The following is a 22,193-nucleotide window of genomic DNA, read 5'->3' as shown; positions in this document are numbered from 1 at the left end:
AATTGGAGGGAGCTCTCATTCAATGGTGTCACGGAGTCCAGCAGAAGGCAAGCACTGAGAATTCCATGGGAGCTGGTTGGTGCAGAGGCTGGAGGAGAAAAAGGCCCTCAGGCTGTGCAGAAGGTACAGCAAGAAGCAGAGGCAAGGGGTGTGGGGGTCAGGGTGCTGTGTTTAGCTTCTACATCAGATGAATAAAGGTGGAAGCACACCTTCAATTTACTTTCCACGTTTTGAATTCTTAAATTAGCCCCAATTACTCGGCACATTCCCCTCCTTCTGTGCCCCCCACACTCTGAAAACATACACAGCGTATCTGAGGAGCCTAAACCAGTGACAACGCAGACATTTTAAGGACAGTCAGGGAGATAGGAAGGCTGGTTAACAGGCAGCAATGCCATCAGTGACGGGGGAACAGTGCACATTACAGTCCCAGATAAGTGATCCATGATGGTGACACCACTGCCTCCTGTGCTGTCTGCCAAAGATTTACTTTAAGAAAAGGACAGACAGACTGGAGAGATGCCTCAGCACTTAAAAGCAATGCTGCTCTTCCAGAGGTCCTGAGTTCAATTCCTATAAGCCACATAGTGGCTCACAACCATCTGATGCCCTCTTCTGGTATATCTGAAGACAGTGCTCATATACATAAATAAATCTTTAAAGGTAAATAGATAAAAGAACAACAAAACAACAAAAAATTGCAAGAACCTTAAATTCTTAATTGTCTGCCACTTTAATTTGGCACAGTTTACATCCCAAAGCAATACATGTTAAGTGTCACGAGTAGCAAGACTTGGCTATATTGCTACATACCCTGGCCAATATCCCCCAGAGAAGAAGCCATGGAAATAGAACCTCTTTTGCTGAAATTATCCCAACATCCATTTAGCCTTACAGTTTATACCAACTCCTGGGGGATTATGTTGGGGTCTTTCTCCTGGAGAGCACTTTTCTCGGGTTTATGTTATACAGAGCTCATGAGATACCTTTCTTCTTCACCTAAACTAGCCTCATTTCTCATGGATGATAAATTGGTTTCACAAGCATAGTTAATCAATTCTAGTCAACAACCCAAGATTCGACTACCTCAAATTGTCAAGTTCACATTTAAGAATGAAAGAATTTGAAATTAAAATATTGCAGATCAAAGGCCAAATACTGGAAATAAAATCTATCTCCCCAGAGGTCTCACTACACTCTCAACTAAAGACCAAACTCTAAGACACATTGAAGACAAAACTCTAGTTGTAATTGGTTTGTAAAAACCATAAGTTTATCTACTGCCCACTGGCATTTATCAACTCTACCACTTCAAAAGCTGATATTACAGCTCATTTTATTTGAGCTTCATAAATCCCCAGACATGCGTAAGTATTTTTCAATTCAAATCCAACTGAATTTCATTTCATTTAAGACAAATGGAAACACTAAACATTGCTTAAAAAAATTAATAGACTGTTTCCATTACCAGGCCCAGACTACAAGTATTTGTGGAGTAGCACACTCTTGTATTTGTGGATAATACTCCTACATTCATATAGTACTGCAATCCCATTAGCAGCAGGCTTAAATTAATAAAATTGTTTGTCTTGTCAGCCTGTGTTACACGTTGTACAAACTTGTTAGATAATCAGCAGAGGCATGACAATTCATTATCCTACAGGGAACCGCTCTGAAACCAGCAGCTTCCGCTTTCAAATAGAGCTACCACGTCAAATTAGGCTATCATTTGCAGCCGGCTGCTGTACATTCTGAAGGGCACAGATACAGCAACACTACATTCACCCTGCTGTTCTTCAGCTGCGAAGATTTTAAGTTTCACTGCCACATGCCAAGTCCCCTATACCTGCCCTGCATCAGTGGGACCATATTGTGAGAAGCCTCTCGAGCAGGACAGATTCTACAGGTCAAGTCTGCACCGTGGTTAGTCAGAGGGAAAAGACATGATCAGATTTCACACTGGATTTTGGCATCAGCACTCACATCAAACCACCAAATGCCATTCTTCAAACAAAGAGACACAGAGCAAAGGAGAAATGAGCTTTTGCTGACTGAACTGCCCTTTGGCCCATCTTCAGTCAGATGCCTCCACCCTTAACTGCACAGCGGTAGAAATATTTAGCTGCTACTCCACGGGGCTATGAATCTCTTCTTGGGCTCTGTGCTACCTACCATGCAAGCAGTGACAGGGAATTAAGTTAGCACGAATCTACTTAGCTATTTCAAGCCAGAGGAAGTAGATGTCAGTTACAATAGATAATTCTTGGCATCATTTACCCAAAATACAAATTGGTGACAGGTGGAAAACCAGAAGCCAAATGTTTCTCTGAGTTCCAGAGATCACCCGCTACGATGTGACTCCAAAATGAAGCATACCTTTACAAATTTCAACGAGCTTGAAAAAAAAAATGAAACTTTCAGAACTATGAGAATGCTAGTGAATGTTATACCTACAGCTTGGACACTATATCCCTTTAGTTTCTGTACGCTATGAATACTGGCCCACCAAACCAGTGAATCTGTGCAGGGCAAAACAACTCTAACTTTTCCTTCCTCATGAAGGAAAGTGGATTCCATGTTCAAGACAAAATAAGCTTGGTAACCGTGGAGACCGTTTCAACAATACTGTCTGTGCTTCCATGCGACCAGTTAGCAACCTTCCCTACCCTGTCAAGCCTGGCCACGTGGGTCCAGGAAAAACTATACGTCCCTACTCTGATCTATGTGAGTATCTAGCAAAATCGGGATCAACAGGCTCGTAACTGACACACTTCCCTCTCCACACTCCTAGGGTACTCGTAAAACAATCTAGCAGCCTGGATCTCAACACACCTGTGATGAATATGGAAGTGAACAGCCACTGGTTTGTTACTGTAACACAATTTTCCATAAAAAGACTGAATAAAATATATAAGAAATTTGGTCCGAGCAATGCCACTGATGTTACAGTAAAAAGGCAGCAAAACGTCCCGGAGAGGCAGAAGAAAAGCACTTCTGAAGTATGGTGGCCGCCCACTTGAAGAAAGAAAACATGCTACTCTTTTTTTTTTTTTTTTTTTTAAGTGTATCATTCTTTTTTTTTTTTTTTTTTTTTTTTTTTTTTTTTTCCCGGAGCTCTTGACTCTAGCTGCATATGTATCAAAAGATGGCCTAGTCAGCCATCACTGGAAAGAGAGGCCCATTGGACACGCAAACTTTATATGCCCCAGTACAGGGGAACGCCAGGGCCAAAAAGGGGGAGTGGGTGGGTAGGGGAGTGGGGGTGGGTGGGTATGGGGGACTTTTGGTATAGCATTGGAAATGTAAATGAGCTAAATACCTAATAAAAAATGGAAAAAAAAACAAACAAAAAAAAAGAAAACATGCTACTCTTGATGGCCTCTTGAGCCTTCTTCTCATGCAGGAATGTAATACAGGGCCTGGAAACATGGCTCAGCAGGTAAGGCTTCTGCTCTCACTCCTCCCTTACCTGAGCTCAGCCCCTAGACCTCCACACATGTGCCACAACACGTGCACACACACACATGCTTTCTAAATGTAATTTTTAAATTAATATTTTTTAAAAGATAATACGTATAAGACCAACAAAAAGTCCTAACAGGAAATACGGTGGCAAAATGACATATCATAAATGGACTGTGATCTATTTCATCTTTCTTTGCCTCCTAGTCTGCTAATAGACTTCTAATTCCAACTCAATTCTAACTGATAAGCCACTTTGGGCAAGGTGTAAACCAAGTACCACACGGTTTCCGAGTGTCCAGAGGCACTCTGGTATAAACTAACTTGGGGAGGAGACCTGATTTGGCTCTTGAAGAACCAAAATTATTACCTCATTGTGATTTGGAACTGTGAGGTATTAAGAAGTAACTACTTCATAGTGATCAATAGTTGTAAGACTTTGTTAGCTGGATTTAAGAGACAGGATATAGTAAGAGTTGAAATGTTTATTGGTATAAAAATTATTTGAATCTTTGGAAAGCAAGATACAGCCTCTGCCTTCATGAAGACAATGAAGAGCAGAAGCACATCCACAAGGCTCGCCTACCCTGCCTTACGGAAGGGGGAAGCACGTACCTTGGTTTTTCTGAAAAAACATAGATTATTATTGTTCATAAATGAGAAGGCACAGACCCGCAGCACCTAGGGCCTTTCTTGTCCCACCTTTCCCCTAGGTCTGCATAGAATAGACAAGATTTGATGGAGGAACTAGGAACTGGGGTTTGTGTTACATGGCAGTGAGAAAAAGAAGGAATTTTTCCTAATTACAAAAACACATTAGGAAAATAAAAATTCAATTTCACTTCAAACACTCACACAAACAACATGTGGTTTGGAGTCCGCAGGGCTGCAGGAGCTTCCCACTGCCTCGCCTCTCAGGGCCTGCACACTGTTTCCTATTAGCACAAGTTTCCAGTCAGATCATCTTGCCCAAAGCACATGCTACTCCAGAAGAATTGAAACCCAGCCTCTTCTCCATCAAACCCTTCGAGCCACTTGACAGGAAGTCATTATTCAGAAGCAGCCACTGGACTTTCAGCACTCTGCACTCTGAAGGGGGCTGCTATTTGTCCCTAAAAATCCAGGAGTGTGTCAAGATCTCTGGGTCAATACCCTGTTTATCTCCTTGTTGCCAAAGAACACACACAGGAGTTCAGGGAACAGCAGCTGATCAATACTGGCAGTCATGAGGGACTCTTCAGACAACACTAGGGACAGGAAGGTAGAGCTAGGTCTGGAAGCCTAGTGCCTTCATCAGATCTGACGGGTGGGTCACACTCAGGAGCCAAGGGGTCTTTACATTGTTTTAATAGGTTGAAAAAAAAAAGATGGATATTTAGAGAAATTACTTTTTCAATTTTAAATTTCAGGGTTAAAGTTAAATTTTTTCTTTGCATGTGCATACAGTAGATATTTGGATCTTTAGTGATTTCAGTCACAAAGCGGAGGTGAGTGGTTATAGAGATGTAATAGGTCTCAGAATTTAATACTGCTTCATTAGTTACGATTTAGACTTCCATGGAGGGGGAGGCAGTCCTCCTCCTCCTTCTCCTTAAGTTTCTCTCCTGCTGACAAATGGGAAGCAACATAAAAGTAGAGAGCTGAGCCCTGGAACAACCAAGACTACAGCAGAGCAGTATGGAGGGCAGTGGAGTGGATGGCCTGTCTCCCATACAGCTAGGATTTGCCAAGTGTGTGCTGCTGACTGGCAGGTGAAGACAGGCACTGCAGATCACAGGGCTGCTTACCTTCATGCTTATCCTCTCCACACTGCCATGTGCTCATCTTCAGTAGAGAGGAGAATGAAAATCACTCACCATTTACAGGCCACAGTGACCAGCACAACTCCTGCTATTCAGCTCTACAGCTGTTTGCAAAAACTACATCTTAAATGTTGACAAAAAAGAAAAGCTTAGATTGGAGAGGCCAAAATGCTACATCTAACAACATGGCTGGCTTTTCTGGATTTCTGCCAACACCCAGCCCCATCGATCAGATATTCACAGAGCAGCAAGTAAAAAGGAAGGGGAGCGGGAAGGCGCCAGCCTCACACCGGATGCTACTTAGGATTCAGGCAACAGCTGCACACCGGGTAATGCTCCCTGGAGCAGTCAGCTGGGGAGGCGCTGCGCCTCATCCTCACTAAGAGCTCAGGCTGCAAAACCGCACACGCTATTTGGACAGCCAATTGCCCATGACTAGGCCAGTGTCCACAGGGTGCTGAGTAACCAGGGAACGCAATAGGGTCATTTGTTCAGAACAACAATCCGGCAAAACTGCAAGGACTCTGTATATTTCAAATGCTCCTCTAGCCACAGATTTGCTATAACAGGGCACTGCTCTGAATCATACCAAACCTTACCCTTTTACCTGCAAACAAAGGAGGACACTGAAGCCAGTCTAGAATGTCACTAGGCCAAATCAAGACCGCTTCCCTTTCGCCAACATCCTTTCTCATTACTATACAAAGTTCCCTTGGAAAACCTTCTGAATCTAACCCCTGCCTCAACTCCTATATAAAATAAGGGAAAATAAAAAGGGTAGCATAAGAAAGTGGACACACACAGTACTGACAAAATGACAGCTTTACGGTCTGACATGTAAAACAATGCACATCACTATATCATGAAAAGCTCTAGCCTTCCTATGAATCCCATATCTGCAAACAGCCCTCCAGAGAAGCTACTTCTGTTTCTTTAGACCCAAGGGTAGCCATTTATAACCGTAGGTCCAGATCTGTACTTATATCTTTGAACAAGAGGGAGAAAATGCATGGACCTGGACAAAATAGAAATCAATGCCAAAGACATATAAAATAGAGTTGTTTGCTTATGATGCTTAGTTTTCCAGTTTGACTTCACAATCATCAAGGAAGCACTTAGTATGCCCTACCCCTCCAGGGCTATTAGTAAATCAAAACCACGCTACCATCCACAGATAGATACCTGTTACCATTACAAACAAGCCCAAGGAAAGCTAACTCGACTGGAAAGAATTTTCTTGAGTGTAGAAAAGAACAAAGTTATTTTTTTAAAGAAAGTTGTCAGATGTGGCTTTCTGCCTCTGTCCCTTCACTGTTAAAGTTCTCTAGTCTTATAACACACTTGGCAGTAAAACAGAACTTGACCTGACACTGTTACAAAACCTCACATGAAGAGATCCAAGTGACTTTTAAGTCTTTGTCCCATAACAGAAACATTCATGTTGTACTGGAGAAAAAGAAAAATCAGCGTTTAATTACAGGGGTGTTATTCACAACCCACTGAGGTAGGTATTATGTCATTACTACACCACAAGTGCTCTGTGTGACCTTTCTCTCTGTGTGTTTGCTGGGGCACATATGTACAAGCATGTCTTTGATTGCTCCACCTTCTATGTTGAGGCAGGGTTTCTCACTTGAACGGAGAGCTTGCCAGTTTGGCTAGCTGGTCAGCTTCCCAAGTAATGGGATCAAAGGCAGGCCACCAGACCCTACCAGCATTTCTACGACACTAGGGATTTGAGCTCAGGTCCTCATGCTCACACAGCAAGGGCTTCATGCATTAAGCTATTTCCCCAACTTCCCACATACCTTTTCAAAGACCCAGAACCTCCGAACGCAACCTAAGGATCTGAGACAAGGGGTGTAGATGTCTATTTCCTTAAGCTTCCTCTCACCTGTAGTCCAGCGGTCAAACTCTGCACTCACAGGAAACAACACACTGAAAGCATTTCGAGGTCTAGCCCAACCTTGTCAGTACTTAGTTTATGACCATCTGCAGCTGATAAAACCTCTGCTGGGTCGACAAGAAGCTTTTGTTCACCTTTAAAAAATTTCTTGTTGCTACACAAAACATTACTTTGGTAAACTGCCCTAATTTTTCATCTTTCTTTTACGATTTCTATTCAAAATTGGTTCCTCCAAATCAACATGCTTGCACCTGAATTTGTGGCTATTCAGTCTACTAAACCAACACTAGCAATTTTTATTCACCTGACTTCTATCCTCCAGATCAAAATATTAAATCTGTATAGACAACTGATCCAAAACCTATTCTCAATTTTAGGGGGGGAAAAAAAAAAATCAACAAATCTTTACAGGTTCTTTTTCCAAGGTCTGAACCATTACTAATAACACCAAAACTTTGACTGCAGAGTGAATGTTCCTAACATAAAACTGTAATCACACTGAATCCCGACTCAAAGACCTTCAATGATTTCTAAGCCAACAAAACAAAGCTAAAACAGAAGGACATTTCATAGCCTTTCAACTTTACCTTGACACTTACCTTCTTTTTTAAAATTATGTATATGTGGGAGGGAAGAGAGGGTACACATGAATTCTGGACAGAATGGGGTAGATCTCCTGGAGCTAGAATCACAGGCCATTGTGAACTGTCCAACATACAAGTGCGTGGAACTGAACTGAGGTCCTCTGCAAGAACAGCACGCTCTTGAGACATCTCTCTAGCCCCTACGTTGATCTCCTTAAAACCCAGTTGTATATCTGATCACCACGGAAGGCGCACTGCACATCTCCTTCCTAGGCAAACACTTAGGTGCTGTGGCAGGCTTTTGGCTTGGCCACTGTTGCTGTTTCTTTGTTTTTAAACCTCTTCCCTAACTTGAATGGCCACTCATGGATTAGGAGCCAGGGGTCATGAAACCCTTTTCACTATCGGTACCCCACGCATCTCGTACCTTTTACTCATCCAGCCTCAAGGCTGTTCAAATGCCATTTCTCATACTCACCTACCATATTCCAACCTACCTTTACATATTCCTTCTGCCTCCTAGCATCTACAGCAATTTCATGCAAAGAAGGCCAATTCATGTCATCCTGCCTATTCTGAAGTTAAGATTGTGATTTCTAATACTTACTTTCCTTCTGAGCTTGATTTTTTTTCTTTTTAAGCTCATTGCTCAATAAATTCCTTTCAAGAACAAGCAATTTTTCATCTATTTCTGCTCTCAGCAGATCCTTAGCTCAGTTCTTAACACATATTTATTCTTGGCCCCACATCAGAGGGTTAACTAGCTTCTAGCTGTGAATTCAGACAAATGACTCCCAGCATATATCCACCTGATGTGGGCATGTTTGGGGTGACAGCTCAAAGCATATAATTTTTTATATAATTTTGGCTCAACCAACGCAAAGGTACAGAGATCTAGTATGAGCATATACATTTTGGTCAGTACTATGGAATCAAGAAACAGGCCAAGAGGAAGACATGAGGGCAGGGACCAGGGAGCACTTTTGACCAAATGTGTAAGGAACACAGAAAAGGCTAAGATGTTTACTGACGCAGAGTAGTAAAAAACACAAAGAAACAGTTAAGAAAGGTTGACAACCACAAATGGGACAATCACCATTTCACAGAATATAGTAATTCAACAATGACCCAGATCTCTTTTGTTCCCAGGTCACTAGTTCAAGATTCTTCTGGAACATGGGCAAGAATTGTCATAGGCTACCTTACAGTTTGAGTCCTTTCTTCATCCACAAAAGCTATTTATAGCCAGGTGTGGTGGCACAAACAAAGCAGATGCAGGCAGAGTTCAAGGCCAGCCTGGTCTACAGAGTGAGTTCCAGGATGGCCAGGGTGGTTATACAGAAAAACCCTGTCTTGAAAATAAAATAAAAAACAACATATATGCCCACCCACACATACACTAACATTCTATATATAGATATATATATATATATATATATACACACACACACACATACATACATATATACCCAACAACACACACACACATTTATTTAAACAGTCAATAGGTAACATACAAGCACTTTGAAGAAAGTGGCCAGCTTGGAAAACTCCCCTGCAAATCACATTTCTCTTCAATTCTATATATTTCACATCCAATAGCCTCCATGCATGCAATCAAATTATCTGTATGGGTCCTCAATACCAAGACAGTCACATGGCATCTATACAGTTCTTCCAATGAGTTAAAAATATAATATCGAATTTAAAACATATATAGACTAACAAAGAAATACACAAAGTTTGCCTCAAATAATGCTCAACACAACTAGACACTATAGTAGTTGGTTACTCAAAATTGTTAAAACTGAATGCTAACAGCTTTGCCTAGCCATACACGCAACTCTCAAATATAAGTTCAAAATGTCCAGTCACAACCATGGACTAGAAGGGATAAGACACTAGGCATCAACTAAGTCATAAATGCAAGGTATAAATAAGCATTTTTGTTCTATGAAGGCATCAATTTTTGACCTAAGACACTACCACCATACTGAAATGATGAATGCTCAGAAAGAAAGGAATTAGGGGGGGAAGGCCAGCCATGTAAGCCAGTCTGAAATAGCTCCCAATGAAATAAGTACAGAAAATTGGGAAGGAAGGAGAGACTAACTCTACCAGCAGGATTCCTATGTTCCCACTCTTGCTTTCCATCTCTCATGCCCTCCTCTGAGGAGTCTATGACATTACAAACAGATTTCTCATTTAAGCATTCATTGGCTCCTGCTATTCGCTTCCATCTCAAGGCATAATTCCTGGAGTTTGAGATACAACAACCATTGTTATGGAAATGAATGTGAGGCCACCCGGGCTAGGGTGCAAAAGGCTGGTACAGCAGTCAAGAAAGAGATGAAGGAAATCCTTAACCTTGTTTCTGTAAAAGAATTAAATTATGAACTCAGTCTGTTTCTGTAAAACCCTGATATGGTAAACTTACACTATTTTTTAAAGGTACTTTTAAAAATTATAGTGCATAATAATGGCAGATAGAGTCTGTGTTATAAAACCAAGAAAAAGGGCATTCTAGGGATGGTTAATTCCCCCTTAGGCATGCCCCACTGTTTCCTCCCAGGTGCTGATAGGTAACGTACAACACTCACACACAGGTGTGTGCACAAGCATGGCATCCTCAGCAAATAAAAGTGCTGAGCATAGAAATGTCTTAAAGCTGAATAAGCCGTGCAAAGGGCCAAACAGCAGCCAAAGACCCCTAGGCATGCTGCCCCCACCCAGCTGCTGGCAGCCAGTCAGCTGATAATCAGACTATACAAGGCATCAGGAGCTTCGGGCATGCTCTTGAATGTTCAAAGAAACATTCAAGAAAAATAAAGAAGTAAAAAGAAGATAAAATCCTTGTTGGTAACTCTGCGGATAGTCTTGACGAGGAGAACAGGAAGTATGTATTAACCATAACCTTACAGACATCTTCCCCTTGTCCTAACAAGATTTCTGCCTACACGGGTCAATAACAGTGGGTTACAGGAAACAACTCGGGGCAGATTCTGGTAGGGCAAGTAGCAGAATTCTGAAAATAAAACACAGCAGCATTCTTAAGGCTGACTACATTAAAAAAGACACCACCACCCAATCAGCTTGCCCCCTTTCTCCAAATCATCACTCAGTCAAGTACCCCTTCCAAAATTCCTTCCTCCTTGCTAAGGGTACTCAGAAGACTACTAAGAGTACTTGTCATCGTTGGACAGTTTACAGCAGATGGGAAAGAAACTCCAGTTCTGTGGTCCTGCAATGTGCAAGGTAAGACCATGCACAGGAGACAACAGAGCAGTCTGCTGCAGCTACGAGTGCAGGCATCTTATGAACCTGCTCCAAGCAGCCCCCAAAGCACTGGGGTGCACACGTGCCTTTATAAGCGGACAGTGTCTGCACACCAACCTCTCTCCACATTATTTATTTCACACTTCTACAAAATCATTTCCTTTTCCACACCTGTGCTTCTGAATTTAGGGCAAGAGAACAAGATGAAAGATTACCATCTGACAATGGACTTTAGCAAGACCATTGCTTTCTTGAAGACAAAAAAGGGGGAAAAGATGACTCCTTTCGGGTGATTACTTTGAGAGAAAGCATAGGGCACCAAGAGAAAATGAGCACATCATCAAGTAATAATGGCAAAATGATTCTTGTATAGACCAAAAGCTGCAGAAGTGTGCGCCCAATCATGCAGGAGTGTCTACTTCATGCCCACTGTACACAGAGTGAGGGCCTAAGCAGCACATGAAGGAAAACAGACTATCTTAGGATCTTAGCAAGCATTTTGTCAAGAAACATAATGAAATTTTAAAAGTCACAACGTACATTCACAAGGAGAAGTACTCATAAGCAATCTATGTATTTAAATCTACCTTTAAAAGGGCAAAATGAATGAAAATATGGAAGAAATACTGAAGAACAGGAACCTGAATACACTTAGCACACCTTCATAATCTATTAATTATAAATATAGATCTTTCCGAAATCAATGTTAATTGCAAAGGGAATATTCATGATCACTGCTAAATAAACAGATGTTTGACTAAACTTACAACTTAATCATCATCATGAAAGATACATTATAATCTATCATTAAAAATCACCACATACAAACTTTATTTTAAAAAGGTTTTTTACAGTAACTCTAGGTTCTTTATTACACATTTAAAAATATTTGTGTCTATATGCAATTTATATGCTAGTTGCTAAGAGACAGGTGCAAGGCATGTGAAATTAAATGGGACTTCAGCAACAGGTAAGATTCCTCCACGAAAACTACCAAGATTGCCTTGGCTAATTTCTTTAAGAAAACAACTCAAAACTGAAATATGCGTCAGCTGTGGTGTAATCCAAAAATGGCAGGCATATAAGGTCCAAGTTAAAAATATTCCCCTTAAAAACAAACAAGCAAACTGTGTATGTCTAGAGCTAGACCTATAAAGCATGGACTTTTTACTAAAGAAACCAAGGTGACCTGCAAACTGAAACAATCCTTTAAGTCTTGCCAAGTAAACAAAACAATCTCAAGAAATTCCTGAAGTTTACAAGTTTCAGGAGCTTTCTCAAGATCATTTCGGTAATAGCAACTTCTAGAAAGACAAGACTCTATAACGAGGTGAGCCACCTACCTCTAAGTCATGGAATGATTTCCAGTGTTGCACCTCAAGCTTACAGTGGACTGGCACCTTCAGACTTAAGGAACCTAATCTCTTTAAATGCAGCTCCAGTGCACTTTACAGAAGCAGCATTCAGTAAGGAAAGGTTATACAGATGACAGTGAGGGCAGAGGAGGCAAGAGAAGGACAGAGGGGGTGCTGACCTTTTAATGTGCTACCAAAAGGACAGGGGCTATTTTGCTAGAAGGCATCACCTTCCTCCTTGGCATCAGAGAAGTGACAGTAAATGCTTGGTGACATTCAGCAAAATGACAGGAGCTGCCTGAGGAGTGGACTCCACGAACATCTAGGTAAAAATGGACATCTCAAGAGAGAACACCTGCATACTCTTAGGTTTAAAGCACAGCCACATAGCCAGTGACTAGCACATGCAATTTTGCTGATTTGAAAACGTTCCTACTACACTGGATATGACAAAAGGCTTTAAAATAAGGAAACAAATCAATGGACCAAAGGGAAAATGGATGAACAAGAGAAACAACCATGAATATCACAATAGTCCAAGAGATTCGACAAAGCAAAAGTTATTTCTCCTTTGATTCAAACGCCACTGGATCCTGCCTCCCCCCCCCCACACACACACACAGAGAGCAGGTTTCCACACAATGCTTTATTTCCATGTACTCAAGTAGCTATTATCGGAGTGTAAACTTTGGACAACAGTCTTTACCCTGAACACCTGTGATCCATGCCGCCCTAGCACAACACACTGCTTAGAACACCCAATGGACTAGGGCTAAACCCCTCTAACACCCTAGGCTCCCTCTTAGTGTAGCTAGCGCTTCTATGTAAGAAAATGTCCATGCTGCTCGCCACACTCCTTTCACACATCCTCATGTTGATGCAATACGGAGACAGAAGTTTACACAACCCAGATTAAGGAAAAAAAAACAAACAAAAACAAGACTGGCAAGTATGGTTGCATAAGCCTTGAATCTCAGCATGTTGGAGGAGTACAAGGTGATCTTTGTGAGTTCAAGGTCAGCCTGGTCTACACAGAGAGCTCCAGGAATACATAAAGAGACCCTGTCCACTGGCTGTGGAATAATTCCTCTTCTAAGAAGTCCTCCAGACAGGCGATTTTGGAACAAGAAAGACTCACTGAGCTACTATCCCTAGTGACCCTCAGAGAAAGTGGCAGTTCCAGAAGCTCAAAGCTGTTAAAAATGACACTAATTCTGCCCTTTGGTGACAATGTCAATGGAGAATGAGAAATACCCTTTAATTTGATGCAATTTAAACATCAGCCAAGACACATCTTGGTGGCACATGCTGTCCTCTGGACTTCTTGGTTCTATCGGGGATGGATGGGTCCAGCTTTCATGCTCACTAGCCCTGAGATTACAGCATCTTTCATCTAGTACTATAACTCTCAGCCACCAGCTGCCAATCAACTGGACCTCTTCACAAAATACAAAGAAGTCCTCACAGGGTTGACATACTGGCTTGTAAAGGTGGTGAATCTGACTACTCAGATTATCAAAAGAGCATTCAAGATACCTGCCCAAACCAACACAAGGAAGCACGCACACTGAGAACAACATAGCAGCCCAATAACTTCAGACTTAATAAGGTGGAAACCTTTTCTGTCTTTAGGGAAACACTATGGTGATTATAAATGGGCAAAGAAGTCTATGTTACCCTAAAACAAATAAGCAAACAATGTTGTACCATTTATTAGAAGCAAAGTTTAGGAAGTGAAGAAGTTTACTGTGTTCTGTTATAACAAGGTCTTTTACATCAGTCTCCTATAGAAGGGGCTGCTTCTGTTTTGTCACAGTGTTAAGAGACCCAGCTGAAGGTGATATTAACAAAGGTTGAGGGAGAAAGAGGAAGGGCTCATCACCAAGCTATCTCCCTCCCTGACTAGGTTTGGGGGAGGGAGGAATAGCAATAGTATTAAAAGCTTCTTGAATTATTTTTGTTAACATTTTAAATAAAGAAGCAGCAAACAAAACCAGGTAAAGGACAAAATGTGAAAGGACATGTCTTGTAAAAGTGTCATGAAACAAACAAAAAAAACAAAAACCTAAAACCTAAAGCCCTTATTACTTAAATCCTTTTCCTTTCTCTTTGTTCTTGTTTCATGGTACTATGAAGCCGGGGATCAAACCCCAGGCCTTGTGCATGCTAGGCAAGTGTCTTTACACTGAACATCCTTTACATAGCTTTTACTTCTTGAGAAAGAACAAATGAGTACAGGATGAAACACTTACATAACTATCCTAGCTTCACTGCATGTGTTCTCAAGAGAGAACTAAAGCTTCCCGGACAAGTCCCACCATCAGGCCACATTCTCATGTTTAAGGCAAGTACTGGCCCCAACTATAGGACAGAAAGAGAAGTCGGACCAAGTTCTCCCCTCCTTGCAGGGGAGAAAGATAATAACTGCTTCATAAAAGAAGAGCTTTCCAGAAGGGAAATACATAAGTTCATCATTGAAGAAATGAGTGGCTATGACACCTTTATTAAAGAATAAGTGAAAATTCCCCTTCAGTGTAAAACAATAGGATTTCTTCACATAGCTTTTAAGGTGGAGTAATAAAGAATATTTGCAGCGGTGAGATTTTATTTGGTTAAGATACCATCATTACTTGGCCCAGTTGCCATCATTGGGAAGAGAGGCCCCTTGGTCTTGCAAACTTTATATGCCCCAGTATAGGGGAACGCCAGGGCCAAGAAGTGGGAGTGAGTGGATAGGGAAGCAGGGCGGGGGTAGGTTAGAGAAAACTTTTGGGATAGCATTTGAAATGTAAATAAAGAAAATATCTAATTAAAGAAAAAGGATACCATCATTCTCAACCACTGGCCCCACCCAGGACTATTCCCACTGGGTCTGAATGATGATAGAAATACTCCAAAGCATACAAAGGGTATGGGTTTCAGCCATTGCTACACACCAGAAACCTCCCTCTGAGCACTGAGGAAAATGGGGAGGAAGAAAACCAAAAGGAAAAGCTACCTATGACCTGCCCCTGGGAACCCTGAGTCAGGAGACCTGGGACAGGGTGCTTATAGGTGGTTATGCTGTACAGCAGAACCTGCACATCGAAGCATCCAGAATGAACACTGCTCACTCTGCGGACTGTGCCATGTGCTACCCTGGCAGGGCCCGGAGCAGACAATAATCAGTTCCGTTCCCTGATTTGCAGATGAGCTACTGTGTATCACAGCCTAATTTAGTGGTGTTGAGATACTGATGAGTTCACGGCTTTGTTTCTCATTAGTGTTTTATTGCAAATTTTGTGTGCTTTTTATTCCTTGCTGGTGCAGAAAGTACATGCTTAAAAACTACCCAAACTATTTACTAAAGAAAGTGGCTTTCTTTTATCCATCCAACAAATGCCTGATGAAGAAGGGAAAGAGCCCCCACTGCCACATACATACACACACAGAGGTGTGCACACATTTATGAGAAACAAGAAGCCAGTTTTTCTCAGCACAAGAGATTACAGAAACCAGTTTTTCTCCAAACCTTGGAGCCAGGTCTGAGATGTGTGCTTCCTCGCATCCACCAGGAGGAGGTGTGGCTGTTTTGTGCTAGCAAATAAAAAGGGAGACCACCACTGTGCCTATATCCTAGCTCTCCAAGCCTGAACTTCCCAGTCTTCTGCCACCACGTCTTAAAGACTTAGGCCAAATGATCTGGTCTCTACTTCCAGAGTGATTTTTCAAGAGTCCATCTCATCAGCAACTACCTGATTTTGTGCCCAGACAGAGGCGGGTACTTCAGTGTGCCTGAAGCATCTTGGCCAGCAAATTAACTCAGGTGAGACACTCTAAAAACACACAAGAAAGAGGCCCCCAGTGCAAAAGGACAAGGTCCAGTTCCACAGGAGTGCTTTCATTTCTGCAACTCTTTAATGGCTGTGCCTGCCAGTCGTCACTCCCCAGGAGTCACACTGCTCCTGGGTGGGGCATTTAGGTTAGATTTATTTCCATATATCCAGAGGCTTTCTTAAAGCCAAATAAGTGCCAAGCAGGCCCTTGAGGATACAGGCCATGGGAGGCCAGATGATTATCACAGAAGAAATCATGGCGTCTGTCTGGGGCTCAGAAACCACCCAGCACCAGGGAGAAGCAAGTTATTAAAAAAGACAATAAAATAAATAAATCAGCCTTCTGGGTTCACATAAATATTTCCCTAATCGGTAAAAGGGCAGTAAAGGGAATATAGAAAAAGTGCCTAACATTTAATGGGCATTAGGTAAAATATTATACTTCCAAAAGTTACTCAAGTGTGGCAGGGAGTCTATGAGCTAAAATTACTTTTCCAGGTGACCAAGATACTAATTTCTTCTTCAGAACTACAGAGAAAGAACCACACAAATGTCAAAATACCACTGAATGGATCTCCAGCCCTAAGCTTCTCTTCCTGAAATTGCTAACACATTAACAGCACAAGGTCCTGTTCTTCTCATTAGAATAGAGCCAGAGAAAAGCAATATTGCTCCAAGCTACACCTATGCACAAAGTAAAGTACCTCCACTCCTGCCTCCTGCAGCGCCGTCCTTCCAAAGCCCTCTCCCAGCTCCTACAGCTTTCTGAGCAGAGCCAGCGAGACAGGAGGCAAGAAAGCCTATGAGAAGCAGGCATCTGGGGGGTGGAGGGACCTTCCTACAGTAAAGCAGTGTCTGCTGACTCAGTCCTTATCCCACCATCTTCATCTTTCCCTGCTATTTTTATGTTCAATGACATGATCTTCATCTCTGAGGGAAAAAAGATAAAACAAAAATCAAAAACCAGACCCAAAATGGAAAAACAAACTACTGAATAGATATAACAGGCCTTGCCCTGACATGGCTGGCCGTAGTCCAGACAGAGCTGAGCCTAGGAGAGACACTCGAAGGAGGCACTTGGATAAGCACAGTGCTAGTCCTTCCTAGGACAGGAGGAGACCACTGTGCTCAGCTGAATCTGCTTGCCCAGGGAGTGACACTATTAGGAGGTGTGGCCTTGTTAGAGGAAGTGTGTCACTGGGGATGGGCTTTGGACCCTCTTCCCAGCTGCCTAGAGACAGTCTCTCCTGTTTGCCTTCTGAACAAGAACTCTCAGCTTCTCCTGTACCATGCCTGCCTAGACATTGCCAGGTTCCCAGCTTGACAATAATGGACTGAACCTCTGAACCTGTAAACCAGCCCAGATTAAATGTTGTCCTTTAATAGAGTTGCCTTGGTCATGGTGTCTGTTCAAAGAAGTAAAATCCTAACAAAGACAGCCACCCACAGAAAATCCTGACCCTTTGAGAAGAGGCAAATAAAATAATCTGAGACAAAAAGGCAAATTTTAATGTGTGAATGTCATAGAAGGTCTGGGAGTGCCTTCTAATTATGGACACAGGTGGTTAAGCACACGGTATTCGCAAGGCTTCTGGGCGGATTAGTCTCAGGTGCTCACCGTGCTCCCAAGCATCCAAGCAGCAAAATCTGTCACCGAGTACAAAGAAAGCCAAACCGGAGCCTGTTCTTACTCACAGCTGACTTTATGCTTTAAATACTGTTATATACTTTAAATACTTGGAGTCATGGAGCCTTCAACAATGTCAGACAGCACTGCCTATACATCCCCCACCACTTCTTGAGCTCAAACAAGACTCTGTGGACAGTGTTCAAGTCCCTCCGAGACACTGAAGGGCTGTGGGGAGCCACAATGTGTTTCATTCCCATCCCCAAGAAGGAAAATCCTCCTAAAGACAAAGGTGAGACATGGTCATTTAAACTAGCGGCTGTGGTTGTAATTACTTTGCTGGCCACAAGTGCCATTATATGTTAATTAAATATAATTGCTTCACATACCTGTATGTAGGGGTGACGGTTTTATCACAATAGGATGCAATTTAATAATCTGCAGTGTAATTGTGTGAACACAAGTGGGCTGAGACACAGCAATGCTGCAAGGATGCACATGAGCACTCCCATGCCAATATCACTGTGTCTCCCAGCAGTGGCAGCAGAAGAAAGCAGCGGAACCCAGAAGTAGGTAGACCAGTCTCCACTACCATTACTTCAAAAGCAGCAAGTCTAGCTATTGGGGGAAGGGGTGTGGCTCACAACAAAACCCAAGGGGCCTGGATTCCAGCCTGCTTCTAAATAATACAAACCGATAAGGAATTAGGTGATTAGAGAGTATCCTGCCAGCGGGACTAAATATCAGCTCCTCTGGGAGCATCTATCTGCATGGCAATGTTGTACAGTTGCTCCAGCACAGCCTGCCGGGGCCGCCTCTGATCTGAATGAACCTGATGCTCAGGCTTTCTACTTCAAGGCACATTTTTATTTTAAGTGTAAAGATATAATCATAAATATTGGAGATAATTTATATCTCCAAAAATAGGTGGCAACTGGTTAAATAAATTATGGTACATCCATATTATTAAAAACTACATAACCATTAAAAATTCTGTTTTAGAAAATTATTTAAAAGGCCAGGGGACATGTTCTGTTACAAAACATGAACAGAGACATCAGTGAAAGGCCATGAGATATTAACAGTGGTGATATTTCCTCTGGGCTATAAGATTTAAGTAATTTATATTTGCTTCTTTAAATTTTTTCCCAAATTTATAAATGAGTATTTTACATTCATAATCAGGGACAAATCTGTGAAGCAGAGAATGGTGTGAAGATGAAAGCAGAGGTGTAGGCCTATCTCAACCTGGTTAAACCTGTAACACTACTAAGTGAAGATGAGACAGGGACTTGCCCAGAAGCAGGTACTCCCAGAGAACAGAAAGCTCTCCACAAATGACTAATAAAACTGAGACTATTCAAAAGTGAGATGCGCAGGGTGGGCCTCACTACTAGTACCAAACACACCTCACATGAAGACAAGAGGATTAAACAGAGTAGCTAGGGCCCCGAGTCCTGGCACTTGCTTAGCATGCCTGGGGTCTTGGGTTCAATTCCCAGTACCATTTTAAAAAAAGGGAGGAGTAACTGGGTTCCCCTTCGGTCCAAAGTTAAACACTTGAATATTCAAATTAACTTTCGTTTTATGTAAACTATGGTATCTTCAAAAGCTGGTGATAGGAAATACTCTGATTGTGTAAACACATTTTGAAAAAAAGAAACTATGTACAATATTAACAAATATAACCAGTTTCTACTTCAACAAAATGGAAACACACTGACTATAAAAAGATCCACTCAGCACTGAGGAAGAGAGGGCCACTAACCCACCAAATCCAAATCCATGCTCACATGACACACAGGAAGGCAGTTAAAACTGGGCTGACTGACTAATAAGAAAGGGACTCCAGCATTTATGGGATCCACCCAATACTCATTAGTCTAACCAGATGGCTGTGGATTCAAGTCCAGGGTCTCAATCCCTGACTGAGATAGGTTAGGATTACAACAAGCTTCCTCAGTATCTTAAGGCCTCATTAATTTTTTTAAAAGATTCCACAAAAATTTTCTCCTTAAGAAAGAGAATGTAGGGCTGGAGAGATGGCTCAGTGGTTAAGAGCACTGAGTGCTCTTCCAGAGGTCCTAGATTCAATTCCCAGCATCCACATGGGCTCACAATGTAATGAGATCTGATGCCCTTTTCTGGTATGCCTGAAGACAACTACAGTGTACTCATATAAATGTAATAAATAAGTCTTTAAAAGAAAAACAAACAAACAAAAAAGAGAATGTCCTTGGCCCACCCAAATATGCTAGTCTTTCTGACAGCTGGATTTCACATCATAAATAAACACACCTACAAGACTTTAGACTGCATCTTTAGCGTTTACTTCATGTGAGTCAGTGAGTGGCTGTCAGCATTTCCCCACCTCTAGCTAGAGCATGGAGCTGAGTCCTGGACAAACCTGAGCATGCCTCTAGTAAACCTTACGAAGGAACTAGCTGTGCTTACCCTGTGTTAAGACAATGGCCCCCAGAACACTAAGTCCACACGACACACTTCTGTACACTAGTATGATCCAGAAGATACGTGAGGGTTTGCTGGACTGTGGCCTGAAAACTGACTTCTCCATATGTGCCACGAAGCACCTGCACTTTCTTCCATCTGCATAAGAGCAATCCAGAGCCAAGCACATTCTTTAACTTGTTCCTTCTTCCAGGTCTTACCAGTTCAGCTGACAGAATCACATGAGATGCAAATCCCAGTCGTCAAGGCAGCCCCCCATAAACCTTTTCTTCTCTTTCCCTGAAGTAAAACTGACCCTGAAAAAATACTAGTCCCACCTAACCATCAACTCCAATAGTGAGCTATAAAATCCAGAGAGACAGCAAACCCTCCTGCCCCCTCTTGGCTCTGTGACCTTGGGGATATAGCAGTGCTCATATGGAAACTACTTCGAAATCCAGGAAAAAAAAAAGACATTGTCAGAAACCAAACTCCTGGGAGACAGCTTTGGTAAGCGCCCACTCTTCAACTGCTAGAGTAACAATCTAGAGCAGGGACTCTCAAGCTCAAGGCTAGCAGTTGACAAAAATGAGCATTCTGAGCCCCAGTTTTAACACAAAGATTTTAACACAAGGAGTTCAAAACTGACACCTTACGAGAAACTGAGCTGGCCTCTTTTCAAAAGAAAAAGCTCAGCGGGGGAAGGGGGCTAGTGTGAGAACCAACAGGGCACAGAGCTGTGGAAGGGAGACAAGGGCAGAGGCGGTCGGTGGCAGACCCTGAAAACGCACCGCAGCTCTACTGTTCAATCAAAATATATGGCACCAGCAGAGATCCACTTAATCTTTGTCCTCAGAGCAGTCCTGTGTAAGCCCAGAAGGCTTGCAGCTCATTTGCAGCAAATGAGAAGCAATAATGTTGGGTTGCCATATTTGCAGTGAATCTAACGTTAACAATCAAATGATTTGCCCTTGTAGAACTCTGCACCAGGGGATCCCTTAGAAGTGTACATATGGGCATCAATTTCCTAGCAGGGAAGGGGAACAGAGGTAAAGGAGACATGGCAAGGTCAAAGAACAGCCAGAAACAGAAACACCAGAGACCCTAATCTCCAAGTTCAGAACATGAATTCAGGGCCACCAAGACTCTAAAAAATCCCTCAGTATCCAAAGATTAGCTCTCCATGACAAACTAATAATCAATCAACACCCCCCCCCCCGGTCTCTCTCTCTCTCTCTCTCACACACACACACACACACACACACCCCTGTGTGCAGTGAGGTGAGGGGGAAGGAAAGGAGGGAAGCAGGGAAAATGGAATGAAGGGGCTAGGTTATTTGAATGCTCATTTGTTTAAGAAATAATGGCAAGTTTTTGTGAAGTCCTAGATTTGACTATTTGGATAAGAAAAATCAGTTCTTATTGAATATAGATGTATGGTTTTCCCCAAAATGTTTCCAGTGCACAACTATTTGAATGCATGGATGGGAACATTGAGCTATAAAATCCATGTGTTCCCCTTACACACACACACATATATAAACACTGTGCTTAGAATGTTATGGCCTCTGTGCCAGATTGCATGTGAAAGCAGTTAGCTCTCCTTACCACAGAAGCTTAAGATCCCCAAAGTAGACAGACCAGCCCACAACAAGCAAACAACAGAGCCGAGATGGACTTGTTGAAGAGGGAGAAAAGGAGAAAGAGAAACTTTAGTAATGAAGACCATGCAATTGGGAAGAAAGAATGATGTAAGATGGTAATCAGAGGGGAATGAGCCAGGTATAGACTATCATCCCAGGATCTGAGAGGTCAGGAAAGGAAAAAGAAAAAAAAAAAAAGAGCAAAGAAAGTAAGCCTATCTATAAAGAGAAGAGGAACCTGCTGAAGGCTTGCGACCTCCCACAACATCAATGAG

The 22,193-nt window shown here is 42.2% G+C and overlaps 1 protein-coding gene across 3 annotated transcripts in view; it reads right to left on the bottom strand.

The window, feature by feature from the left end:
* Snd1 (staphylococcal nuclease and tudor domain containing 1) overlaps positions 1-22,193 on the bottom strand; it is a 454,826-nt gene that overhangs the window by 356,387 nt on the left and 76,246 nt on the right. Inside the window, exon 1 of one of the 3 annotated variants that reach the window (XM_030255513.1) lies at positions 16,905-17,025. The exons of the other annotated variants lie outside the window; for them this stretch is intronic. The gene's annotated coding sequence lies outside the window, so the exon portion shown is untranslated. Of the gene's footprint in view, positions 1-16,904; positions 17,026-22,193 lie in introns of those variants that run through there. 3 annotated transcript variants of the gene reach the window in all.

Source organism: Mus musculus, chromosome 6, assembly GCF_000001635.26.
Source record: "Mus musculus strain C57BL/6J chromosome 6, GRCm38.p6 C57BL/6J".
Classification (NCBI taxonomy): domain Eukaryota; kingdom Metazoa; phylum Chordata; class Mammalia; order Rodentia; family Muridae; genus Mus; species Mus musculus.
This window is presented reverse-complemented; position numbering and strand designations above follow the sequence as displayed.